General features: G+C 37.3%; 1 long non-coding RNA gene across 1 annotated transcript in view; it reads right to left on the minus strand.

Moving 5' to 3' along the window:
* The window catches only part of LOC140604593 (uncharacterized), a 96,403-nt gene extending 76,029 nt beyond the window's left edge, over positions 1-20,374 (minus strand). The window contains exons 1-2 of the long non-coding RNA XR_012007411.1: positions 20,164-20,374; positions 9,703-9,768 (exon numbers count right to left, since the gene is read on the minus strand). This is a non-coding gene — a long non-coding RNA (uncharacterized lncRNA). The remainder of the gene's footprint in view (positions 1-9,702; positions 9,769-20,163) is intronic.
* Positions 20,375-26,713: the final 6,339 nt, after the last annotated feature.

Genomic DNA, 26,713 nt, shown 5'->3' on the forward strand with positions numbered 1-26,713 from the left:
TAGTTAAGAATCCCATGTATAAAAGTTTTAAAAAATTAACAAAGCACATGAACTGAGGGTACACAAAAAGCCTATGTGGATTTTTTTTTCTTATACAAAGTAAGTCTTTGCTTGTTTAGTAATACAAAAGTAAGTGGCTCTGGCATTTTCTGTGTGTGCTAACGTTTCTCCTGGTGTGTGCCTTACAGTCCCTCAAAGTATATCTTAATTGCATTCTGAGCATATTTTCCAAAACAAAATGGTCTGAAAAGAAGGTGACCAAATATTTGAAATGACAACACTCCAAGAATAGCTAGATACCTGGTTGGCATACTCAATTAACATGGAAATCTCACTGAGGTTAGGATTTAAACTGTTAGGCTTAGAATAACTAACAGGCACATGTTCAATATATTATAGTTTTTTTCTATGAGTTTAGCAACTAAATTGCATAAATATCTATTTTTCAATGGTTATTTTAACAAAATAACTACATGTTCCATTTATTTGTAACTGATTGGCAAAAGACTCAAAAAGAACTCAATAAACCCAAACATGCTTCTTAGTACAAAATACACAATTAACATTAGAATTGTCAACATACACAATTTTTTTAAGACTGAGTAACAACATAGCATGTTTACTATTGTATCAAAAAGGAAATACAAGATTTCCCCTATGTTTGTCATTTCTGTTAACACACACATCTTAAAACATCTTTGTAAATGACTATTTTATATAACAGAACTATGTTCATTATTTAAAAATGATAGCTATATATTTTGGGGATAAAATCCCTATGTTGGAAGAAAAATGTTTACCTAAGAGAAAGTTAAGATGGAGCACAGTCTTTGGAATATTGTGGTGTGTGTGTGTGTGTGTGTGTGTGTGTGTGTAAGTAACAACATACTAAGTATTGTAAGTAGATCTAATAATTAGAGATAATTTCATGATTCCAAAGCATGGTAGACCAAATAATTGTTCTTCAAAGATGTCTGTTTCCTAATATCCAGACCTGTAATTATGTTGCCTTGCATGGCAAATGGACTAATGGTTATTACCTTAAGAATCCTGGAGGTGAGGGGCATCTGAGTAGCTCAGTTGGTTGAGCCTCTGCATTCAGCTCAGGTCATGATCCCTGGCTCCTGGGATTGAGACCCACTTGTATGGTATCCTCAGCAGGGAGTCTGCTTCTCCCTTTCCTTCCTACTTTAGGCTCTTCTATCTGTTCCTCTCTCTCTCTCTCTCTCTCTCTCTCAAATAAATAAATAAATAGTTTTTTAAAAGGCATTAAAAAAAAAGAATTCTGGAGATGAGACCATTATCCTGGATTACCTAGGTGGGCCCAACACAATCACAAAGGTTCTTATAAAATGGAGGCCAGAAGGTTAGAGTCAGAGAAGGAGATACAATAACAAGTCCAAGAAAAAAAAAGATGGAATGGATATCTTACCTGATAAAATATTTGAGCATGTTGAGATGAGTTCTACAGTTCTCTTGGAAAGCCTAGGTTAATCAATCAGTGATAGGAAGAAAGAAAATACACACATACACTCACATGAAATAATTACTAGCTCCAAGAAAAGCAAAATGCTGTCCCAAACAGGAAATGTAATAGGAACAATAAATGATGGGAGCCAGTTTACTTATTATGATAATAATAAAATTAAATGGTAGAACATTGAGCCAGGAACTGAGACATGAGCACTGGAAAGTATGTGGCGAGGAAGATGGGTAACAGGACTTTGAACAAGGTTACATCATCACAATCCACAGCAGGCAGACAACTATTCATAAACAGAAAAATCTAGAAATTGTGACATTAGCGATTCCAATGTTTAGAAATACAATGCAACATGCCAGAAGAAATAGATGAATGAGTCGCATAGGTTTACCTTTGGGGAGTGGGAATCAGGAAAGAAGGATTAAGGTAGAAACTCCTATTCTTCCTTAGATAGCTTATAATGCTATTATTTTCCTAAATAAAACTTACACATTTAAAAAAAATTAAAACTTATCTCCCTACAATTCATGCTTTCATTTTAGCCACATAAAATTCCAGATATCTACCAGCTTGGAAATGAAAGAGGGTATCAGAAAACTTTCCTGTCATATCAGTTTTAATTTGCCCACAGTACTTCAGTTTGAATCCTAACATAAAGGAAATAAAGAAGCTTTGCTTTCTGTCTGGTGCCCTGAGCATTGGCTTCCTGCACACACCCATACTCAACCACCCATTATATTTCAATATTTCAGTAAGAGGAGGGTACTGAAATAACACAGGATCTTAGATTTATCAATCAAATACTGTCAGTAGACTTAGTGTATTGCTAATTTTTAACCAATATTCAAATAAGAGATGCACATTCATATCAGTTTCCTTGAAGATACAAGACAGTCTCAGTAACAATGGCGAAGTATTTATAGTTGTCTGTCTTCAAATAATTTAATAGCATTGAGTCATAATCAGAACCTCTATGGGGTTGAGTAGCGCAGGTTAAAATGTTTCTATAACTTAATAAGTATTACCTTATTGTGTAGTGTGATTAAGAAATCATTTATACCTTTAATTTTTCAGTCTGTCTTTGCTTTCTTTCCCTCCTTCCTTTCCTTCCTCTTTCCTTCTCTTTAGAAGCTTTTCTCTTAAAAACAGTGATTTTGTTTATTCCTTCCAGAAATACTAGATTATAGGCATATTACTCCCAAACAATAGCTAGAGCAAACCTCATCAATTTAAGAATGGGGAGTGCATCATGTAATGAGTTTATGCCTGTATCTCTGTTACCAAATGGATCTAAAGTGACATCTCAGGGCCTTGTTAATGAGATTGTTCTTATGTAAGGGAATCTGGTAATGGGATCATACCAAATCAGATTATTTAGAGATAATGTTAACACAAATTAAATTAATTAGTGTTCAATTTGTCCTTCACAAACAAAAAAATAAAATAAAACAGCTAACTAGTAATATAGAGTGATACTAGTGATGAAATAACATACTTTAGGATCTAAGCCTAGAATTTGCAAATTAGGAAGTTGATAGAACAAAAGTAGTTGTATATTTAAAAAAGTCATATGTAAGACAAATGCTTTCAAGCCCATCAACAACTGATTCTCCTGCTCATCCAAAGCTTTGTAGGTAGGTCATTCTTATTTCTGCAAATTACATGGTTATTCTATTTTCTAAAGTGTTATTCTATGTACAATTTGGTTTTCCTTCAAAACTACTAAAAAGTCACACCTAATATGCAGCATTATTAGCCTAAGTTTTAGATGCTTTTATAGAAGCCATCAATCCCTCTGTATAATTGCACTCTTAAAGATGTGATTCCACTTATTTATCACATTAGCTGTGCTACTGGTAATGAAAATGCATATCCCACAGAAATCATGTGACCTACTGGGAGAAATGTTTAAGTAGAAGCTCCTCAGGTAATTAATTATACTGTGTAGAAGTAAGTTGAGATATAACACTAAGAGAATATATTGCTATGAATCATAGTTCTTTATGAAACTAACTATGTCTCATATGGACATACTGAAAATGTTTAAAATACAGATTTAATTGCTTCTGATTCTACATGTTAATTTGGCTTTCTTTTTAAAAACACAAAACTTTGATTGTCTTAAATTGATTCTAATGAGTCAAATGCAAGCAGAAACACAGTAATAAAGCAACTTAAATCATCCAGTTGAGTGACTGACAAGGTTGGAAATCATTGGCAAGTCCAAAAAGCATTCAGTTATATATATATTCAACCTATGCCATTGCAAATAATCATATTCAAGTATTCATTCAGCATGTGATCAGTAAAGACCTCCTATGTATCATCAGCACGTTAAAAAATGGATGCATAATGAGGAATGAGACATGGTCCTTAACTTTATCAAAATCTGTAACACATGCCAGATACATAATATGAAATTGGATTAGGTTCTACAAGTATAGGATGTTTTGAGAGAATGAATAGAATTCACTTAACTCTGATTATGCCTCTCCGAGGTAACATTTACTCTAACATGTAAAATATAAGCGCTGATTACCCTAGCATGCCACCTAGCAGGGTGGGGGGACTGTGGAGAATTTCAGGTATAGGCATGAGCAAGAAGTGTGATGTGAAGCTGTATTTGACAGAATCAATCACATGTAATGGAAAACATGTTTTTACTAGGGATAAACTGTAAGGACATAGTAATACAAAAAATGACAATAATATTTGCAATGTATATCCCATATCTGAACAATTTAGATTACTGCATTAAAGATTGCCTGCAGAATACATTTATGGGATATGCTTCTGGCTAGGACACTTCAGAAATCTTGAAGACAACATTTTGAATGGATCATAGTAGCAACTTTATCTTTGCTTTTTCCTTACAGAAGGAGAATTAGAGCACAACTCAAGTCAATTATGATAAATTGATTTACTCTGAAAAGTCTCTACTTTCTGATATATTTCTAAATTACATGGAAAAGTTTAATGTTATCCTGCTAATCATCTTATGTTTTTCAAGAAAAAAATATTTTTATCAGGTTAAAATTCATAACAAAACCTGGGGCACCTAGGTGGCCGTGTGGGTTAAGTGTCTGCCTGCCTTCCGCTTAGGCCACTATCCCAGAGTCCTGGGATGGAATCCCATATTAGGCTCCCTGATCAACACGGAGTCTGCTTCTCCATCTACCCCTCCCCACTGCTTGTGCTCCCTCTCCTCTCCTCTCTCTCTCTCTCTCACTCATACTGTCTCTCAAGTAAATAAAATCTTTTAAAAAATTAGCAAAGCCTATTTTAAAAATTTTATTATTAAGTATTAGACAAATTAGAAAATTAAATGTATATTTTGGGGTTTTTTTGTTTTTTTTAATTATTTATTTATTTATTTATGATAGTCACAGAGAGAGAGAGAGACAGAGACAGAGACACAGGCAGAGGGAGAAGCAGGCTCCATGCACCGATGTGGGATTTGATCCCGGGTCTCCAGGATCGCACGCTGGGCCAAAGGTAGGCGCTAAACCACTGCACCACCCAGGGATCCCTGAAATGTATATTTGAATTCCAATTCAAAGATGGTAAAACAAACTTCATTTGAATTTTTCCTGAAAAAAAAAACACATAACTTCTGAATGTGCAATATTACTAAACCAAATAATAATGTTGGAAAGGACTCTGAAATGTATAGATCCAAATGATCTGTTCCAGCTTCATTAAGTACTGAGTTCAGTTTTTGTATCCCAAACTATTGTTGAAGCATGAAGTTCACTATGTTATTTGCAGAGATTAACTGGCCATGAAATCATCAAAATTTAATCAGCATTTACATTCATAATATTAATAGGGATAAATTCAAAGCAAGTTACCTGAAAAACTACTGAACAAAAAAGCTGACAGAGGCAGATAGGTATTTTACATATAAACATTATTATTTTCCAGTTTTTCTTATAAAGTAGCACTATGATTTTGTAAGACCAACAAACTAATATCTAACACGTACATTTGCCATGACATGTGTGAAAGACAATACTGATTAGAAATGTTAGGTGAATCTGATGCAAGAAGGAAGCTCGTGGGATACTCTCCAACGGCACTATACCTGGGAGTGGTCAGCAACTGACTAAAGATATAAAAGACCAATTATTGAGCAAATAAATCCAGAAAAGCCTTTTTCATTGTACTTGACAAATGCACAGAAATTGTTAATACAGAATACTTCCAATACAGGCATTTGTGTCCATTATCTTAATGGTGATACGAAGCAAGAATTGTGTTGTCGTTTTTTTTTTTTCTGTTTTTTTGGGGGGGTTGGAGGATCTACTACCAACAAATACAGCTAGCTCTGTGTTTGTGTTATATCAACGAAGAGATGTGAAATGAACTTCACACTTCAGGTTTTGAGTAGAAATATGTTTTAAAGGCAGAAGCTTGCACTAAATTAATATTGGTGCATCAAAATATAAATCAAATACTAGTTTCCTTAGTAAGATTGACTTGGCCAAAAAAATCAGTAAGTTGCACAAACTAAATATATTTGATCACATGTATTAAAATTGTGAATATATAAATCGATGTATTAAAATCAATATTTGCTCAATTAATAATATAAGAACTGACTGTAAACAAGTGTTAATTCATGCTGAAGTAAAATGTTTTTCAATGGCAAGAGTACAGTTGCAAATTTGGAACTGAAGAATCAACTCTCAATGTTCCTGTCAGATAAGAAACCAGTTTGGTTCCAACTCTTCAATGATGAGAATTGGATAGTCAATCTTTCTTTGGTATTTTTAATGATTTTAATCCTTTCACACAAGGAAGGAATGCAACATGGCAGATAAGATCCAAGGGCACAAAATAAAGTTGGAAGTTTGGAAGAAAAACATTTGTAGGGAATGTTATGACATGTTCCATAATTTAACAATTATGAGTAAAACAGGTCATGATGCTAATATGTTCTTAGTTGAAAGTTATCAGCAATTGTCCCCCATGTCTGTTGATGATTGCAGCCCTTCTGAGAGCTGTGAGGTGGTATCTCATTGTAGTTTTGATTTGTATTTTCCTGATGGTATGTCTTTTCATATGTCAATGTCTTCGGCCCTTTTTTTAAAATGGATTGCTTTTGAGATGTTGAGTTTTAGTTCTTTACATATTTTGGATACTAACTCTTTATCTGATATGTCATTTGCAAATATCTTTTCTCATTTGTAGGTTGCCTTTGAATTTTACTTGTTTCCATCACTGTTCAAAAGCTTTTTATTTTGATGTAGTCCCAATAGTTTTTGTGTTTGTTTGCCTTGTCTCAGGAGACATATCTAGAAAAAAGTTGCTATTATAATCGACGTTAAATAAGTTACCCCTGGGTTATTTTCTAGGATTTGTATACTTTCAGGTCTCACATTTTGGTCTTTCATACATTTTGAATTTAAGTAGCAGCATTACTTACAATAGCCAAGATACAGAAGCAGTCTAAGGTGTCTATCAATTGATGAATGGATAAAGAAGATGTAGTGTATATGTATATACACAACGGAATATTATTCAGTCATAAGAGAATGAAATCTTGCCACTTGCAGCAATATGTATGGAGCCAAAGAATATAACACTAAGCAAAATAAGTTACAAAAAGACAACTACCATATGATTTCACTAATATGTGGAATTTAAGAAACAAAACACATGAGCAGATGGGAAAAGAGAGAGAGAGAGAGAGAGTGAGAGAGAGATACAAATCAAGAAACAGACTCTTAATCAAACAAATTAATTGGTGGTTACCAGAGGGGAGGAGGCTGGATGCTATGGATTAAATAGGTGATGGGGGTTAAGGAGTGTACTTGTCATGGTGAGCACAGGGTAATGAATGAAAGTATTGAATCACTGTAATGTATACCTTAAACTAATGTTAACTACGTATGTTAACAGGAATTAAAATAAAAACTTTTAAATAGGAACTTATAAAAATATAAAAGAGGGAAGTTATCACCAATCCCTTATTATTTTAATACAATGCTTTGTATTTTTTTTTACATTTTTATTTATTTATGATAGTCACAGAGAGAGAGAGAGAGAGAGAGAGAGAGAGAGAGAGAGAGGCAGAGACACAGGCAGAGGGAGAAGCAGGCTCCATGTACCGGGAGCCTGATGTGGGATTCGATCCCGGATCTCCAGGATCGCGCCCTGGGCCAAAGGCAGGCGCCAAACCGCTGCGCCACCCAGGGATCCCTGCTTTGTATTTTTCATTAATTAGATCAATCAATGATAGATCCACGGATTTGAATCTATTTTTAAACATTTTTTCATCAAAAAACTTGCTTAAACTGAAAAGATTTATACTATAAATTTTTAGGGGAGTATACTTCAAAAACCAAGTATAACTCTACATTTGGATAAAAATTATAAATTAGTATGCTGAACTTGCTTTATAATCTCCTCTCCTACTTTTATCAACATGCACCTCTGTCTCGCTTCTTTGACATATATTTTTCAAACTATATAAGAGGTTAAATATGTATTACCTCCTGCAAGTAGTGAGGTTATAATCCACTCTAGATTTGGTAGTAAGTACATAACAAGCACTTTCACCACAATAAAAACTGTAAATATTGATAGACCTCTTTAAAGTGGACCTAAAAATATTCTATACAGGGAACTGCTATTTCATTCATAAATTTCTGACTAGGTGTGATGTGTAAGGACACAGTGTTATTAGAGCAAAACTGATTCTTCTAGCTCATCTCCAGTCTGTTCATTTTTAAGGATCAACAAGTATATGTTTTGTGAATATTTTCTTTTTTTTAATGCTATGTTTATTTTGATCTATTGGATATACTTTTATCCTTACCAAACCTAATAATGAAAATTGATATGTTCCATGTTTTGTTTTCATTTTTCCGGAATTTCAGTTTCTTGTTGGATTCTTCAGAAGTATTAGTTTATGACAGATGAGAGGGTAATGATGCTTTAGACATGATTTTAGAAGCACTGATATAGTTTATATTCCTACACCGTGTTCTTCCTGTAGTCTATCACTTCGAGCACACTTTTAAGGTTCTCATTTGTACTTTCCTTTCTCAGACCTAAAGTTCTTCAATTGCAAGAAATTATCTACAGCTATTTCTGGATCATAATAGATGCCTCAAACACAGTATAAAATCAATGACTAAATAGTTACATAAATAATTATTACAAGTATAACTGTAACAACACACTCATTCATACAATATACACTCTTCAAGGCTACAATATCGCTAAATTTAAAGTAGGTAATTCTAAATGTATTTTGATATGTGACAGTATTAAACAGAATTGTCAGGGCAGTCTTGGAGTATAGTAATTTATATGCAAGTGCAAAATTATTCTCCAAAATACAAATGGTATTTATCTTGCTATCTTTTGGCTGCTGTGACTTTGGGTGACTATTATTTTCTTCTTCGAGCTCTGCTATATTTCTTATCATTCTATAATGTATAGCTGATATCTTAGCAATAATGATACTGGGTTCAAATACAGCTTCAATGTAATATGACCACCATATCCACTTAAACATGACCTTTTGTTATGTTGCACATATTTTATGTAACACAAAATTATTAGATATAGTAGGAAAATACAAATGTAGCTTCCTCAAGCATCATGTGCTAGTACCCAAGTTAAATAAAATACAGAACAATTATCATACTTTCTGATCCATTGCTTATCAAGAAATATTTACTTTTATATTACCTATTATTAGGAATTTACTGATTACCTATTATTAGGAATGTAATTACATGTAAAATATATGTAATATATGTGTGTATATATACATATGAGTGTGTGTGTGTGTGTGTGTGTATATATATATATATATATATATATATATATATATATGATTAGTAAAGCAGATGTAAATTCCTGCCCATGCAGGCCTTATATCCTAGGTTGAAAACTGAGACATGCACAATAACTTTTTCTAGAATGTTCGAAAAGGACATAGTGTCAGCAAGTTGACCTATAACACTTTTGGATGATCATTTTGTTGGATGAGTTCTTTTTACCATTTTGATTATTTTGGTCTCGTCTAAAACACAAGGATAGCACACTATCACTTGATATACAAAAATATGCTTGAAGTATATTTTTTTCTGCACAAATACAGTGTGGTTCCTCTACCTTGTAGTCAAAATTCTCCATAGAAGAGTTCTCAGAATAGAAAACATTGCATTGAGGTTACTTAGCATCTCATCTGTCATACTTACGTAGACTTAAAAGAGGGGAAAGAAATCATACACAATGTCCTCAGAAGACAGCAGTCCACCTTTCAGCTATTTAAGAAATAGAATTATTATAAACTTAATAAAGTATTCTGCAGTTATATATTCCAACTAGCTTAAATTATTCATTTCATATCCTAGTACTTCCCCCCACATATGCCACTTTATGGTTTTAAGCTAGTTGATTTATAAAAATGTCATCAACATAGTGCAAATTAATGATTCCAGCGATACACATTTGCGATACCTTAGGTATGTGACAGGCAATTAAAAAAAGTTGTATTGATTTGTCTAAAATGTTAAATGACATAATAGCCATACAGTAAAGTATTGAATAATTTAAGTAAATCAATGTTTTCTGAATTTTGTAGGAGTACAAACTGTCTTGGGTGCTAAAGTAAATCAATATAATAAAATAAATATGAAGCAGTTTATAATGACGAATGTATGGGTTGATAATAACCAGAGGTAGAATCTGATTTAGTCATTGTAACAAACAACTTCCAGGCATCTTTTGTGCACTATTCCCATCAGAAAACATGGTATTATATAGTCAATTGATTTTAGCACTTAAATAGCTTTTCATTTGCAAGACACCTAGCCTCAGTATAAGCTAAACCTTTCCCAGAGTGTCATTAGTTATGGCTTGATTTAGAATGATAATACATATTTACTACCATTACAGCGATTTTGCGTGTTTTATGTGGTCTGTAAATAATGTTACATTTTATGAGGAAATGAGAAATGTTCATTTGTTGTTCTCCTATATTTGCAAGATTTAGGATTTAGCATTTTTGTACTTTCACGGATCTCTTTTTACCCTCATTTCCAATGGTAAATCCAATGAAAAATATTTATTTTCATGTAGCTAGGTCTGTATGCATTTTTTAGTTTCCCATTTTATTTAGAAAATAGAAGCATAGTATTATATGCGTATGTAGGGACATGTTTCTCCTACATAGTGTGTCTTTGTGGTTTACTACAATTTGAAGACTAATGAAATCTTTGGACCCTTTCCATAGGAAAAAAAAAGAAACTATGAATGTAGACATAAACACAATGCTATATATAATTTAAGAGAATTCAGATTTATCCCGAATTCTTTTCACATTCATACACAAAGAGTAACAATTAAAACATGGAAAACAGCCATAATTGCAGTGCTGGAAACTTTAAATACTTCAAAGTTGTAGCTAGACTTAAAATGATGAATATAGATAATTGCTATAAATACTTTGCCCGTAATTTGTATTATCCCTTCACTATTAATTCAGAAAAAAGAAAATTCCCCAGGAAAGGGCAACGATGTGAGAACATCACTGAGAAAAGATAGGTGGAACTAAAAGGAGTCATTCCTGAAATAGGAGATCCAGAGTGGACAAAGGACTAACACCCAAATTACAGAAAAGGAAATACACACACACATCTCATTGAGACCTGCTAGAAAATCATGGTGGATTAGGTATGGGCCATGTTGCCAAACGGAAATTGGATGGATTATTTTATACTGACCTTGGTAAAATGATTTGGACTCTGATACAACCCTCTTCTGCAAACTGGGGATATTAATATGATTTATTTCGTGCATCTGATGGTTAATTCCATACAAAGTATTTAGTTAAATTCCTGGCATACATTTGGTAGGAAGATTGTGACTAAACTCAGAATGTGCTTTCATTTCTATACCAATTCTGTTTGTTATACGAGTTGTTCTGAACTCAAATGTGGGACATCTTGGAGATAGGGAAAAGCCTTAGAATGTTTGGAATGTTTGGAGGGACAACCAGGCTAATCAGATTTTTTATCCCTCACTTATCATACTAAACAGTAGGCAACAGAAACATCTACCCTAAGGGAAGGAGGGAATAATGAGGACCCTTTGGCCAGAAAGCAGAAAAGAACCCTGTGCAAGAGACACAGATTAATCAAAAGGTTCCATGCTCAAAGGTCCAGTCATAGATAGGCATACCATCTGGAAGTATATATCACCACACATGCAGCACCCGCCCTGGAGGCAGGGTATAGTAAGCCATATGTAGTACTCTCAAAACAACCTAATGGGAATCTCAGATTCAAAACAGGAATATAAAACCAAGAATCAGCAAAATGTTCAGAAAAGATAATCTCGTAAACCTAAGAGATCAAATTCAATAAACAGGTAATAATTTTTCTATAATGAAAGTTAATGTATAAAGCAGCAGATAAAAATATTAAAATAAATATATAAAAAAACAAGACTGATATGAGAAGGCCCTGCATCCATAAGGTAACATACTAGAGATTTTTCAAATGAAATATTTTATTTTAGGAAAAAGAAAAAAGAAAAGCTCAATATTGAACTGAATAGGAGAATGAGAGGAGAATGAAAAGAGACACTTAATGAGCAGGCAAATAAAATGGGACCATGTTCCCAGGGAAAGGGCAATGCAAAGGGAGATAAAATCATGAATGAAGAGTTAATAAGTATAGAAATCAAATTATAACTTCTCGAAGGAATGAGCAGAAGGCAGGGTAAGAAAGGTGAAAAGAGGAAAGTGTCACTCATTTTTAAAAACATGCAGAGAAAAGTTAAAATGCTGACTAAAAAATACCAATAGTATAACTATGACATTTTTAAGGAAAAAATGTAAATAAAAGCATAAAATATTAGTGTAAATTAAATCCTCAACCCTATCCATGAACTCGAGACTCATAAAACCAGCTTCTCATTTAACAGCTCCATTTGCATGTCTGATAGATATCTCAAATACAGCTTGTTGAAAACAGAACTCCTGACTTTATCTCCATATAGACAAAATCTCTCCATCAGCCCTCTACATCTCAGTAAATGGAAACTCAATGGTCGGCGGCTAGAACAAGGATCTTAAATGATCTCTGACTCTTCTCTGTCCTTCAAGTGTATATCCATTCCAACAAAAAATCTAATTCGGACCTCATTCCAAAATATAGGCAATATCCTACCAATTCTCAACACCTCTATCACTTGTGCCTTTTTTCTAAGCTACCATTTTTGCTTACCTGGATATTTATTTTACACAAATCTCATATTAGCCATTCTAAATCTAAATCTGCCCAAAACCTTCTAAAGACTCTTCATTTCACTCTAAATTAAACTCAAGTCTTTTAGAGCTTGCTGGTTTCTACATGGTTTGGCCTTTAGCCACATTTCTGACCTCATCTCAATTATCTTCATCCTACCTGGCCTTTTTGTTGGTTTTTGACCATGCCAAGTGCCATTTACTTTTTTCATAGCTTCTGAATTTGGTTTTCGGTCTGCCCCAAATTTACTTTGCTCATCTCTTGGCGTCACTTGACAGGGATCATGAGTAAGTTCCAGACATCAATGGATGTCCTTCCCTTCTAAAACCCATAGCCTTGCCACTGTCATCTGTCTCAAATATGATGGAATTGATTTCATTATGCCCTCTCTCATCCTGTGTAAATAGGTGATCACAGGAAGCCTAAACCTTCATTTTACTAGGCATCTTATGCATTCCAATCTACAAATTGATTAAATCTTCCTTATTCTCATCACTTTAAAGCCTTCCCCAATTCCTGAACTCTTTCTATCATGCCTTTTGAAATGACCAATCATCTGCAAAATCCACTTTGTCTTCATATTTTCTCTGAACACCCTTACTCCTTTTGTTCCATTAAACCTGCACTCTGCCTGAGAGGTCAGTGCTTTTACATAGTCTTTATACATAGAAACTGTTCTCTATGCCACTGAAAAGATCTTGAACTGTTGGGTCTGGATATAAAAAGGTGTGTTTCCTGTTCTTCATTCCATCCTTAAAACTATTATCTCCTGCATTTCCCTAAAACTATCTGCATTTAAAATTCTTGTTAGGGCAGCCCGGGTGGCCCAGTGGTACAGCGCCTGCCTTCAGCCCAGGGCATGATCCGAGAGACCCAGGATTGAGTCCCACGTCAGGCTCCCTGCATGAAGCCTGCTTCTCCTTCTGCCTGTGTCTCTGCCTCTCTCTCTCTCTCTCTCTCTCTCTCTGTGTGTGTGTCTCTCATGAATAAATAAATTTTTAAAAATCTTAAAAAATAAAATAAAATTCTTGTTATTACTTTATATTTCCAATTATGAAAATTATTGATGCAGTTCCCAATACCTACATTATTAATCCTTATTTTTGGATGACTTCAGTTCCCAATTCACTGTCATCCTGTTTACTGGTTACCTGTCTTTTTGGGATTTCAGTATGTGTATAGATGATCCTTCCAACACCTTCACTTCTGACACCTTGAGTCCTCTCCCTTGATGTTCCTATTCTTCACCCTACAAAAGCAACTCACCACAATCTTGTCCTTACAGATTTCTGCATATCTTTCATCTCAATTTCAGGCATTTCCTTCTCTGATCCTTGCCAACTAGCATTTGAGGTCACTTCTTTCAAGATCTAGGCTCCAGGGACATCTGGGTGGCTCAGCAGTTGAGCATCTGCCTTTGGCTCAGGGCATGATCCCAGGGTCCGGGATCAAGTCCCACATCCGGATCCCTGAAAGGAGTCCGCTTCTCCCTCTGCCTATGTCTCTGCCTTTCTCTGTGTGTATCTCACGAATAAATAAATAAAATCTTAAAAAAAAAGGATCTAGGCTCCAAGAATCTCTCTACACCATAGGGGCTACAAATGTTACTGCATTTCCACTGCCTCTTACCTATTGGGTGTCCTCTTGTCTTTAGCCATCTTAAATACCATGGTCAATCAATATAATGTTTCTTTTACCAATTTCTTGTCTCTCCCCTCTTTTTTTTTTTTTAATTTAAACTCACTTGGAAAAAGCACCACTTCTGAGTTAAACCCAATTGTCTACATTTATTTCTGCATTCTTGCAACTAATCAACTTTACTTATGTGATGGCACAAACCTTAGGAGCTTTTAGGCTGTCCAACAATCACACAACTCCAGGTCCTTCATCTCCCACTCTCCTAGATGGCTCCTTTACTGTCTTTGCTCTCCTCAAAAATTCTAGCTCTCCTTCCTCCCTTTTCCCTAATTTCAGGAGATGTCCTGATTTACCCTTTGCTGGTTTAATTTCAACATTAAAAAAATGTTCTACAGAATCCCACTACCACACATACCCACTCTCAGGATCTGCACCTTATGTACTCTCTTTCCAACTGTTACTTGAATCAATTGTCAAAGTACTATACCAACGGAATCTGTTTATTTTCTAGATAGAATCTCCTCTGTCCATTTAAGTTTTATGCTCTAGCAATTTTTTATTCATCCTTCCTTACTCTATATTTTGTGCAATTTTATTCTCAGGAATATAACACACACACACACAGTTCCTTTCTACATACTAAGAAACAAAACAAAATGAAATGGATAATACAAACTAGCTTGATGCCATTTCTCTCAGGTCCCACACAAGTTATTTTCTCCCCTTTAAAAATATCATCTTTAAGTAGGCTCCACACTGGGAGTCAAAAATAGGGCTTGAACTCACAACCCTGAGATCAAGACCTGAGCTGAAATCAAGAGTTGGATGCCTAACTGATTGAGCCACCCAAGTTCCCCGCAAAATATCTTATTTCTCTTAAATTCACTCAGATTTAGCTCTTCGAGTCACCAAAATATGGTTTCAAGGGCAGGGGGAGCCAATATTAGGGATATTTTTACAACATATCCTTCAAAAAATAATTTATGAACTGGAAAGGATACAAGTAGATTCAAAGTTTAAAGGAGTAATAGAGACAAGGAAGAAGATTTAGCATTGGAATAATCTACCTCTCTCATCATACTTGTCCAGGCCTATTGTGAAGCACATTACTTGGCTTCTGTCAAACATCACAAAAACAGAATAGTATTTGAGTTTTTATACACTTATTTATTGTACATTGTTCTTTAGGGGCTTTGAAGAAAAAAATGTGGGTATATTATCAAAATCAGCTAAGAAGTCAGGTGAAATCCTCATTTAATTAAATCATGCCCAGGTAGACAGATTGATGAATATGTGTGAATTTATACAGAGATAAACAAAAAAATAGTTCTAAAGATTGATCAAAAAAGTTTCATATGAGGTCAAAAGATTAAAAATGTATGACAAATAGCATTTTAAGTATAAATATGTAACTTCATTCACAATGCACACAAATGCTCCTCTCCACTGCTCCACTGTTCAGTTGCTTTGTGTTTTCCAACAGCCCAGTCTCCCAAAGTCCAGCTATTTATTAACATAAAGCCATCAATCAGAAAGTTCTACTATCACTTGAGAATGAAAAACGTAGCTCCAAACCACATTTATTTACATATAAAATACATCTTGCTTTTCATGCTGTCACAGTCATGGGAGAGATTGTGATATATTTAGTCGATCGTTTTAACTTAGTTCTATTGTTCAAAATTCTCAGAATGTAACACTAACTTTGTAATATGCAGTATGGTGAATAATATCATATTAAATATGTCAATGACAACAAAAAATTAAAAGTAAAAATAAATGAATTTATAACTTACACTTTTACTTATTATAGATAAAAAGAAAACTGTATTATTAAAATACTTTTGTCTTCCCAAATAGTTTGGGAGTTGGAAATAGTCCTGGTAAATATTCTCATTTGTAAAGCTCTAGTCTTTATTCACATCTCTGTATGTTTTTTGTTGTTTTAAATGGAAGTGGATTGGGAACACATTTTAAATTTAATTTTCCTCTTAAAATCACAGCAAAACTATAAATCCCAACAAAGTTAGAAAATATGTAAAAAAAAGTAACATTTTTACTAACATTGGTTATAGGATTATAGATACATTGACAAAGGCCAGGAAGACTGATGCAATTATCTATGGGAACTAATTAGACAACTGTCTGATAAATCTTTTAATTGAAAGGCACATTGAGTTCCCAGACATAAACACATAGACATGAGTTTTCAAAGTTTTTTTTTTTGAGTTTTCAAAGTTCTGATGAAAAATGCATAATTCTAAAAGATCTACGTTTTGAAAAATACACAAAAAAATTGGACAAGCATCAAACTTGTACTGACAATACAACTTGGTACAATAAGAACTCAGTGATAACTGTTAAATGTTAAACAACTGGCCAGGTTGCAGTTTCCTATCATCTGAGAGATCCTGAAGGACAAACCACAAACACCAATACACAGATGAGAGTGTTCAGGTTTAATCTCTATGTCCAGATAGGCTCTCCATCTGGGTTCATTTGCAGAGGAAATTGATGAAAAGTAAAAACACTAGAAACCTCCTTTTTCTTCTTCTTTTTTTTTTTTTTGGCTAAAAAATGTATTGTCAGGTTGTAAAAAGATTTTATTTATTTGAGATAGAGATTGAGAGAGAGAAAGAGCAAGAGCCAGGGAGCAGAGGGAGAGGGAGAAGCAGGCTCCCCACCGGGCAGGGAGCCTGACTCTCAGGGCTCCATCCCAGAACCAGGAGATCATGACCTCAGCCAAAGGCAGATGCTTAAACAACTGGGCCACCCAGGTGCTCCTAAAAATGTTTTGTTGCAGAGACTACATGTCTGCAGAAGCCTGTGAGTGTTCTATCCCAAAACTGCATCAGGAAAACTTTAGCTGCAAATGCTCTGTAGATCTCATAAAGGGTACAGAAGACAACAGAAAAGGAAGGACCACTTAGCACAACAAATTTCAACTGTGAAGGACATAGGGATTTGTCCTAGAAAGCAGTACAGGGCTGACATATGGATTTACCAGGGGATTTACCTCTCTGCCTTTGCCTATAGGCTTCATAAATCTGACCAAGCGAAATAGGATAATAGCTCTTGAGCAGTTGTTCAGTGTTTTATTTCTGTTTACCCTTTTTCAAATTGTATGTTGTATTGCGATTGCCTATGTTAACCAAACCACTGCATATTTGGCATGGGGAGGGGAGTGTGTACAGATAAGCTGCCTTTGTTTTTTTGTTTGTTTGTTTGTTTTTAAGTTCAGTTTATATATGGTCAGACCACTTGGTTCTATAATTGACCCTGAAAGAGAAGACCACACATTAGCTAGAAATCCTGGGATGGGTGACATAATGGAAAGAACTTTGTGAATTTTGTGTGTGAAAAGAAAGATATGCAAGTATTCTTATCTTTTCAAGAGCAAGAACTGTGGCAGAGACAGCGAGCTGCCCTCTAATAACCTCCTCTCACAATGTAAGAGTATTTTGTTGAGCAATGGTCATCCAGCTAAAGCAAACTTTTCCAATCTCTCTTGCGGCTAAGTATGGCTCTATGCCTAAGTTCAGACCATTGCACTATAAACATAAGAGTTGTCAGGGTTCTTTCCCTAACAGAAAGAAATCCTCCCTCTACATCCCAGCCTTCCTCATCGCTTCACTCCTCATGCATAAATCACAATATCATAGAGGAAACTGGAGTAGACATATTGGACTATGAGAATGAAGCTATGTGTTGAGATAATGGAGCAATGAAACAGAAGACTGACAGTTATGGAGTTGCTTTACCTTATATTTATTGGAGAAACACACTACCTTTTTTTTTTAAAGTAACAATTATTTGGAGTCATTTCTGACTCAGCCAACTCCAGTATCCAAACTAACCTAAGAAAGTATTCTAGGAAAATTAAAACAAGATTCAAATGAAAGGAAGACAAAGGAGGCCCCATGAAGACTGTCTTTTTAGCACAATTAATCTAATTACATGTATATACTTGAGAAGTAAGAAGATAAAGATGGCTCTTTGATCAAGATAATGTAGTTCCCAATCAAAAAATTAGGTTATAGAAATTGCAATATTTTCATATGACTTTTCTATATCCACAAGATATTAACTCCAAGAAAATCACAATACTGTACCAGTAGTTATGGTATGATTACAAAGCAATCTAATATATGATAATTGTTTTAAGCAGTTGATAAAGTGTAAGAAAGAGAATGAATTGAATCTGAGAGCTTGAACATGCTCCTTCACGTGGTTTAAAGAAAAAGATACATGTTTTCTTACTTGAGACCATCGCTAACCTTAATTATGTCGTTAATAATATGTACATAGCCATGATACTGACTTGTAAATCTCTCCAGTTTGAATGCTGAATGCATTTTAATGAATCCTAACAACAGATTTTTTAAGATATAAGTTAACATTATTCTGCTTAAAAATTAGAGACTGTAGGTACAGAGTGTTCAGGTATTTTTTTTCAAGACCTAACTGCCTCCAGAAGCTGGACCCCCATGTTTATTGCCTGTAAGAACGGACAACAGGATGTGTAAACTCAAATTGGTATATTATGTTTTAATTGAATTCATTAGAACGATGGTACTAATAATCAAATCAAACAAAACCAGATATTTTAAGGTCTTTCTTTAAAAACATTTTAAAACCTTAAAATATCTGGTGACTTCTAGAGAACAGGCTATCATTTGGGGATTATGGAGGGAGCCTGTTAGAGCCTATATACTTTATTTTTGCACAATTTAATTTTTCTCTTTTACTGTGTAAATATATTATCTCTATTGAAACAAAACAAGGGAGAAACTCTGTGAATACTTTTCCACATTGAAAGTTGTAAAAGTGTGTTGACACCATGATTTTTATTAGACCGTATTGTCAGTCATATTTATAATAACTCCTAAGCTTTCTGTTCTACCTTTCATATACAGGAAAAATACATAGATTAAATTATGATCTAATTTTATAATGATGCACGTTAAATGATAAGCAAATCATAATTTTAAAGGCATTACAAATTAAGAGGTGTAATATACTAAAACTACTGCTCACATATTAATGGAAAAAAATACTTTTTTAAACAGAGAAAGGAACAAATTAATCAAAGACTGATCCCTGCTGTAAGTTGGTCTCTCAAAATAAAAAAAGAAAAGTCTTCCACTAAGCTCCCTGAAAAACGACTAAGGCCAAGGTTCATAACAATGGCCAAGCATTGGTCATGTCAGGCGGGAGGCCGTTCCGTCCCCTCCCCTCCTAGGGATGTGCACGGATGTAGCTGCTGGACTCGCCCCCCAGGCCTGGTCATGTCAGGCGGGGGTGGCCCTGCTGCAGCCCCGGGCCCCGCCTCGGCAGGTGCTGGCAGGTGTCAGGGTGCCCCGGCCCCAACAGGGGGAGGCTAGCAGAGCCTCCGGGCTGCGGGCTCCAGGACAGAAGAGCGGCCCAGGCTCCCCCGGGTCCCTGCTCGGCTTCCTGGTGCTGCCCCGGGGGAGGCGGAGAAGCCCCCCCGGCCCCCCCGCAGCCCGCCAGGCCCCGCCAGGCTCCTCCTGGGAGCACCCGCCGGCGCTCTCGGGCCTGCCCCGGGGCTGGCCTGTGGCTTCTCTGGGGACGCAGCCCTCAGCGGGCCGCCCTGCGCGGGGAGACCGAGGCGGCGGCCCGGGGCGCCGGGGGCCCGACAGCCCGCCCCGCCCCGCCCCGCCCGGGACCAGCCCAACGACCCAACGGCCGGCGTCCTGCGGGCGCGAGGGGCCCCTGGAGCAGACGGGGGCGGGGGGCGCGGAGCCTTACCTGCCGCGGGAGGGGATGCGCCGCGGGGAAGACCCTCGGGAGCCCGGCAGGCAACCGCGGCCTCTCGGGGAGCCCCGCCCGCTGAGCCGGGCCCTCCTGGGGGGTGCAGGGCCCGCCTGGGGCCTGACCCGGCTGCGCTCCGGCACCTGCGGGTCGGCGGCGAGGGCGCTGCCTGGAGCCCCCCGCCCCCAGCCCGTGGACCCCCGCGGGCGCCTTCGCACCTGCGCACTGCGGCGGGGGGGGGGGGGTGCGCGGGGCCACAGGAAGCGGCCGAGCCCCGAGGTCCCTGCACCTGCACCTGCACCTGCGCCGCCTCCGCGTCTGAACCCTGGTTGGCAGCTGCCCTCGGGCCCCCGTGCGCCCCCTCCCGGGTGCACCTGCTGCGGGGGGGGGAGGAGAGCGGGGCGGAGGACCTGGGCGCCCCCGCGCAGCCACACGCAGGGACAGTGACTGCGGAAGGGCAGGTGTGAGGAGCTGCAGGGGAGCACCTGCAGGGGACGAGGGTGCACGTGGCCGGAGGGCTCCCAGGAGCATCTGCGCCTTCCTCGGGCTCGCCCGGGCCCCCAGGACCAAACGGCTTCCATCACCCCCTTCCGTCCCTCGCAGGGCTTGAAGGGGTTGGAGAAAGATTTTTTTCCCATGCTGTTTGTGTGCATAAAGTCCTTTTTCCCTTTTTTTTTTTTTTTCTTGCAGAACCTTTCACAGTTCGGCTTTGGCGAGTTCCACACCCCACCCCAGCCCACCCGGTGTCCGAGCCCGCCCCGCCCCGTGCACCCTCCTCCGCTGCAGGTGCTCGGACACGGGGTCGGGGGACTCGCCAAAGCCGAACTCTGGAAGGTTCTGGAAGAGAAAAAAATAGGGCTTTATGAGACAAACAGCATGGGAAAAGATCTTTCTCCAACCCCTTCAAGCCCTGTGAGGGACGGAAGGGGGTGATGGAAGCCCTCAGGTCCTGGGGGGCCCGGGGCGCGGGGAAGCAGCAGATCTCACCCACTCTCCGGGGAAGACCGCTGAGCGGACCCAAGAAGACCACGAAGTGACCAGAGTCTGGGACGAGCTCGTTTCCAGGAGGTAGAAGACCTGCCGTGGAAGTCCCTGGCCGTCCCCGTCCTCCCTGCTGTCCCTTTATCGCGGCCACAACGGTTTATGTTCTTTGTTCCCTTTTATTATTTTTTAAAGATGTTCTTCATTTATTCATGAGAGACACAGAGAGAGAGAAAGAGAGGCAGAGACACAGCAGAGGGAGAAGCAGGCTCCATGCAGGGAGCCCGACGTGGGACTCGATCCCAGGTCTCTGGGGTCAGGCCCAGGGCTGAAGGCAGGTGCTAAACCGCTGAGCCACCCGGGGATCCCCTTTGTTGTCATTTTAAAAAGAAGTTTCCTCTAAGTTTAAGAAACAAAACAGAACACTGTGTGGCTTAAAACCCCACCGACAACTCTTTGGGGGGGCCCGAAAGAAGCAGGCACCTGGGCACCCATCACTCTTCTGTCCGTGAGATCCCCAGATACGGTCTACTCCAGTAGACCTGGTGTATCCAGTCGTTTACTCTGGAGTATGATGATATATTCACACACAGGAAAAAAAAATTCAAAGTAGGAAACATGATTTGTATACAAACATATTTGTGTACAAAAAGTGTACATCAGTCTATTTACAAAGCAGATTCCATCAAAGGGATAGATGGCTCAGCCCCCCCCACCCTGTATAAAAGATATTAGCCCAAAGGACTACAGAACCCAGAATGTATCACTCTGAAACCAGAACGGACCCAGACATTAAAAGAAACGGAAGCGAAAAATGATACAGTGATTCACGATTTGTAACCTAAATTAGTCACTGAGGTCAACACAATTTATAAACATTGCATACTGGTGATAAATATGGTAATGATATCAATGATGTATTAGATGGAATAATTGTTTGCTAAGGACATCTCAACTCGTAGACTTGTGGCCGCTTTAAACCTTCACATACTTTTCTGAGATTTGCCTTCCTATGTTTTGATTTGAATTTCATTCCTTTTGTTAGAAATAGAAGGGTAGCATCTGCTTAATTCATCTAAATACAGTTCAGATAGCACTGGCCATCAGTAACGTGAATTTTTAAGGCGAAATAATTTATCATTCTTCCGTTCACTTTGTTTTTGTTCTGTATATATGACAATATGTCGATCAATATCATTACCCTTTCATGGAAATTTTAATAAAGTTTAGACAAATGAGCAGCTTCAAAAACATTTTAATCCCCCATTTATTCCCTTTAAGGCTGTGTCTAATTTTGTAACTGGCACTTGACAAGGCAATGAGTCTTCCTTCCAGCCTGCTGTTAAAATATTACTTTTGCATGAAATTCCCATTGGAATGATATGCCAAGAAGTATGTTTCTAAATTCTTTTTTCTGTGATGGAAAAATTACAGTTTCAAAATATTTAGCTACTCAGAAGATGAGAAATTAATTTTTAAAGAATCCACATGATATCGAAAAACCAGAATACCATCAATGTCTTGGTGCAAGATGCTCACAGATTTTCGTATCATTGTGGTTTTGCAGACTTCTCATGCAAAATCAGATTATAAACTGTGAGGGGTGTGTGAGTGTTTTTTTTTTTTTTTAATTTTCGCTTCTTAGACATGCTCTTGGGAAAACAGAAAATGTTCTAATACATGACTGATTGGCATAATCATGCCTTGGACGCTTGTGGCAAAGGCACTGCTATGACAGGGAATGAAGCTATAGCCAGATGGAAATTTAAGGATCTCCAAATTATAACAGAAGTAATTTTAATAAGATGTATTTTAAATAACAAGAGCTAGTTTGGGAGTAGAAAAGCGATAGGCATTTTTTTTCTAAGAGGGCGAAGTAACCAGCTTTCCTGGAAAAAAAAAGGACATTTGTTTATCCATTCCACCCCTGTTTGTTTATGGGCAATTTATGTATGATCTGTAGATTTTAGAGATCCCATCACTCCTGACTAATATAACTAGGAGGACTGCAGGTATAAAAGGACGAAAGTAGAACAATTAAAATAATGCTCTTCAGGCTACTCTCTGGATTACCTAAATCATTCATATCTGAGGCCCCTTATTACAAATGCAGAAACTTGGCCTGAACACAGATCTATAGAATGTGAATATTTCTAGGTAGGAATCCATAAAATATTCATTCTTTATGATTCTTGTGTATTATACCCGTGTACAGGGCTTGATGAAGAGTGTTGCCCCTCCCTATCTGAGGGGTGCATTTTAGTTTCATACAATAGTTACTGAGCGAACGATTTTACATAATATAATATTAATATAATCTCTCCATGTGGCAGGAATGACTGCAAGATACAGTTCTATGTGAAGAAAAATAAATGTTGCTGGTCAAAGGAAGAGTTAGAGCATATCAGAGTTTATTTTGGTGCCAGCACTGCCCTTTTAACGTTACCTGTATTGACTAAACCCCCAAAACTACTAGAATAGACTCCTCGTTTTTCAGATGAGGAAACTGAGGCATGGAGAGAATAAAAAAAAAAAACTTGCTCACAGTCATAAAAAAGCAGGTGGCAGAGGCAGGCTTTAAACTGAGATGGTCTGTCTGCAGACTAATCCTGAGCACCGCACTATGTTATAAAAAAGTATGGCACTTACCTTAAGGGTCTCGGACTGTGGTTTATGAGCTTTTTGTGTCACAAAGCCCCTGAGACTCTAACACAGGCTTGGACACCCTCCCCAGAGAAGCGCGGAGACGCAAAGGTACGCACAATTTTGCCTGCAATTTTAAGTGGCTCAGACCCTTTAGAGACCATCCAGAGATCAAGTTCATAGATCTCAGCTTAGAAATGTGTGCCCTTGGGAGCAAAGTACCTGTTTTGGTACCGGCCTTATAACACATACAATCTGTCTTATTTCTTCCTTTCTAAATTTCAGATTTGGGGCTATATTTACCAACCATTCCAAACTGATACACCGACATATATCAGGGAAATTACAGATTTCCCAAAATATTCTCTCCACAGAGTGGAAGGAACCAATTTGAAGTAAACAGGAGACAAAGGGATTTGGTTTTTTTCAAAGTCAGAAAACCACAGGTAGACCTATTCCTCCTCCTCACCTCTCTCTAAATTCTGTTGTTTCATTCTCTTCCATCTCCATCACTCTGTCTCAATTGCATTGCCCCTGTCTTGGCTCAGCTCTTCATTTTGTCCAGTCTGGAGACCTGCCCACTATCAGCTCTCTTTTTCGTTGGCAACAAACCCTCCCACTCATGTTCCACTCTGGCTGCTGAGCTTTATAAATGATCAAAGCACACTCCCTGCTTGTTTTTGGAAAGTTCTCCTTGGCAGTGCAGGACAGTAGGCCCTGTGGTGGCCACCACAGCCAAGAGTGCCTGGGGCCAAATTCCAGGATTGCTGTTTTGTAACCGTGTGACCTTGGACAGTTCCCTAACTCTCTGGGCATTGGTCTCCTCAGCTTTAAAATGGGTATAATTACAATACTTTCCACTTACAGATGTTGAGAGGATTAAATAAATAATATTTTTAAGTACTTAAAATAGTTTCTAGTGCCTAGAAAGCATGGAATCATGGTAGCTTCTTTACAGAATATGTGCAGTCCTTAAATAAATGACCATACAGGACAAGAAACCGCAAGTGGTCCTCTCCACACACGTAGGATGCTAAAGATTGGGGAATACAAAATTTATACTTATAATTTGAGGAAAACATGCCCATGTGTTATCCAGGTCTACATACAGGACTATATTTTAAAAACAGGGCTGTCCTGGTAGTTGAAGAGAATTTAGAATTGGAAAATCTTTTTAATCCTAGGGAGAAAGCAGAGTGACACCAATTTTATCTTGCGTGTATCTCAGAATATATAAATCAAAGTACACATTTGTTAAAAACATCATGAAAATGGTTTACTTAATAACCTAACATGTATTTCAAATATGTATACTACAATTTCGTTTTCTAAGTATATAAGTGATATTTCAAACAATCAAGAATAGGGAAAGCCCTAATAGTGATGCTAACTTTAAAATTTATGGAAAATATATGATGAAAGTAGGAAGATTCTAATATCACTATAAGTTGCAAAACAATCTTAATTTAATAATTTGAATGGTAGTTACCAGTTAATAATTAAGCTCCCAATATCCAACTTCCTTAAACATTACAATGACTTTTCTTCCCCTAATGGGGTCTACTGCAGGTGAGAACTTTGAGTAATGGAAGGCAGATGAGTCATTTCTACTGCATTCTTCCCTTCCTTCCTTCCTTCCTTCCTTCCTTCCTTCCTTCCTTCCTTCCTTCCTTCCTTTCTCCCTCCCTCCCTCCTCTTTCTCTCTCTTTCTTTCTCTCTTTCTTTCCTAAGCACAGTGTCTAATCTCTTCAATCTTGAGTAGAGTGACAAGAGGCAAGTCAAATGGAAGAAGAAATACATTAGCTTTGTATTCTCTAGGCTGGGAACATCTGATTGCAGATACAATGAGGAGTGATTTTCTTATTCTCCATGCAAATGAAAGATTGTAAGAGTGAGGAAATTGATTTTCAGAAATGTTGTTTGAAAATTTGCATCTTGGTCTATAAGAATGTCTTACCTATTATATCTTACTGCCTCAGTCAAGGTTTCCAAGTTAATATCTTATAATATCTGTACAGCTTATCTTTAAAATCTTAATAGAACTGTTCTCTCTCATCAATTTAAGGATGATCATATTTTGTTTTTTACCTGTGTCCTAAATTCCCTATATTTTATGTGGTCTTCTTTTTTAGGGAAAATCAAAACATAACTGGAATAAAAACTTTTCCTTATGTAGACTTATGGTGGTCTATAAATGACAAATTTCAAAAACATCTCTTTACCCATTGCTACTCCATGGAGATCAAAGATCTAGCCTTTCTTATCTCATTTTCAGGGGGAAATAACACTTGGTCTTAAACTGAGCTTGATCATTTAGGAGTAGAAGTGACAATCATGGTATATTATGTTCCTCATTCCAGTTAATGGCATTTCAATATCATGATATGTGCAAATATTTCCATGACATTTTAATATTTTTTCAGATTATCCAATATGTGTATTTTGATCTAATTCTAAGCATCATTTCAAAGTTTCTTTCCTGAGAATATTACTGATTTTTAAGGGAAGACCTAAATAAAATATACAATCTCTAATGGCGTCTGGGTGGCCCAGTTGGTTAATCATCCAACTCTTGATGTCTGCTCAGGTCATGATCTTGGGGCCATGAGATCAAGCCCTGCATCAACTCCATAAATGCTGGGCCTGGAGCCTGCATAAGATTCTCTCTGTTCCCCCACCACCTTGCATGCGGATGCTCTAACATGTTCCCTCTCTCTTTCTCTCTCTCTCAAAAAAAAAATGCACAATCTTTTTAAAGATAATAAAAATAAAATAGAACATCTCAAGTTATACTAACTATAATTTTTACTTGCTTTTATATTTTTCCTTAGTTACTCTGGAAAAATGAAAACAAAAATTAAACAAAGTCTAATAAGCAAAATGTTTCATTTCCTTAATTTTTATATGTATCATTTTACATATA

This window comes from Canis lupus, chromosome 15, assembly GCF_048164855.1.
Source record: "Canis lupus baileyi chromosome 15, mCanLup2.hap1, whole genome shotgun sequence".
Lineage (NCBI taxonomy): Eukaryota > Metazoa > Chordata > Mammalia > Carnivora > Canidae > Canis > Canis lupus.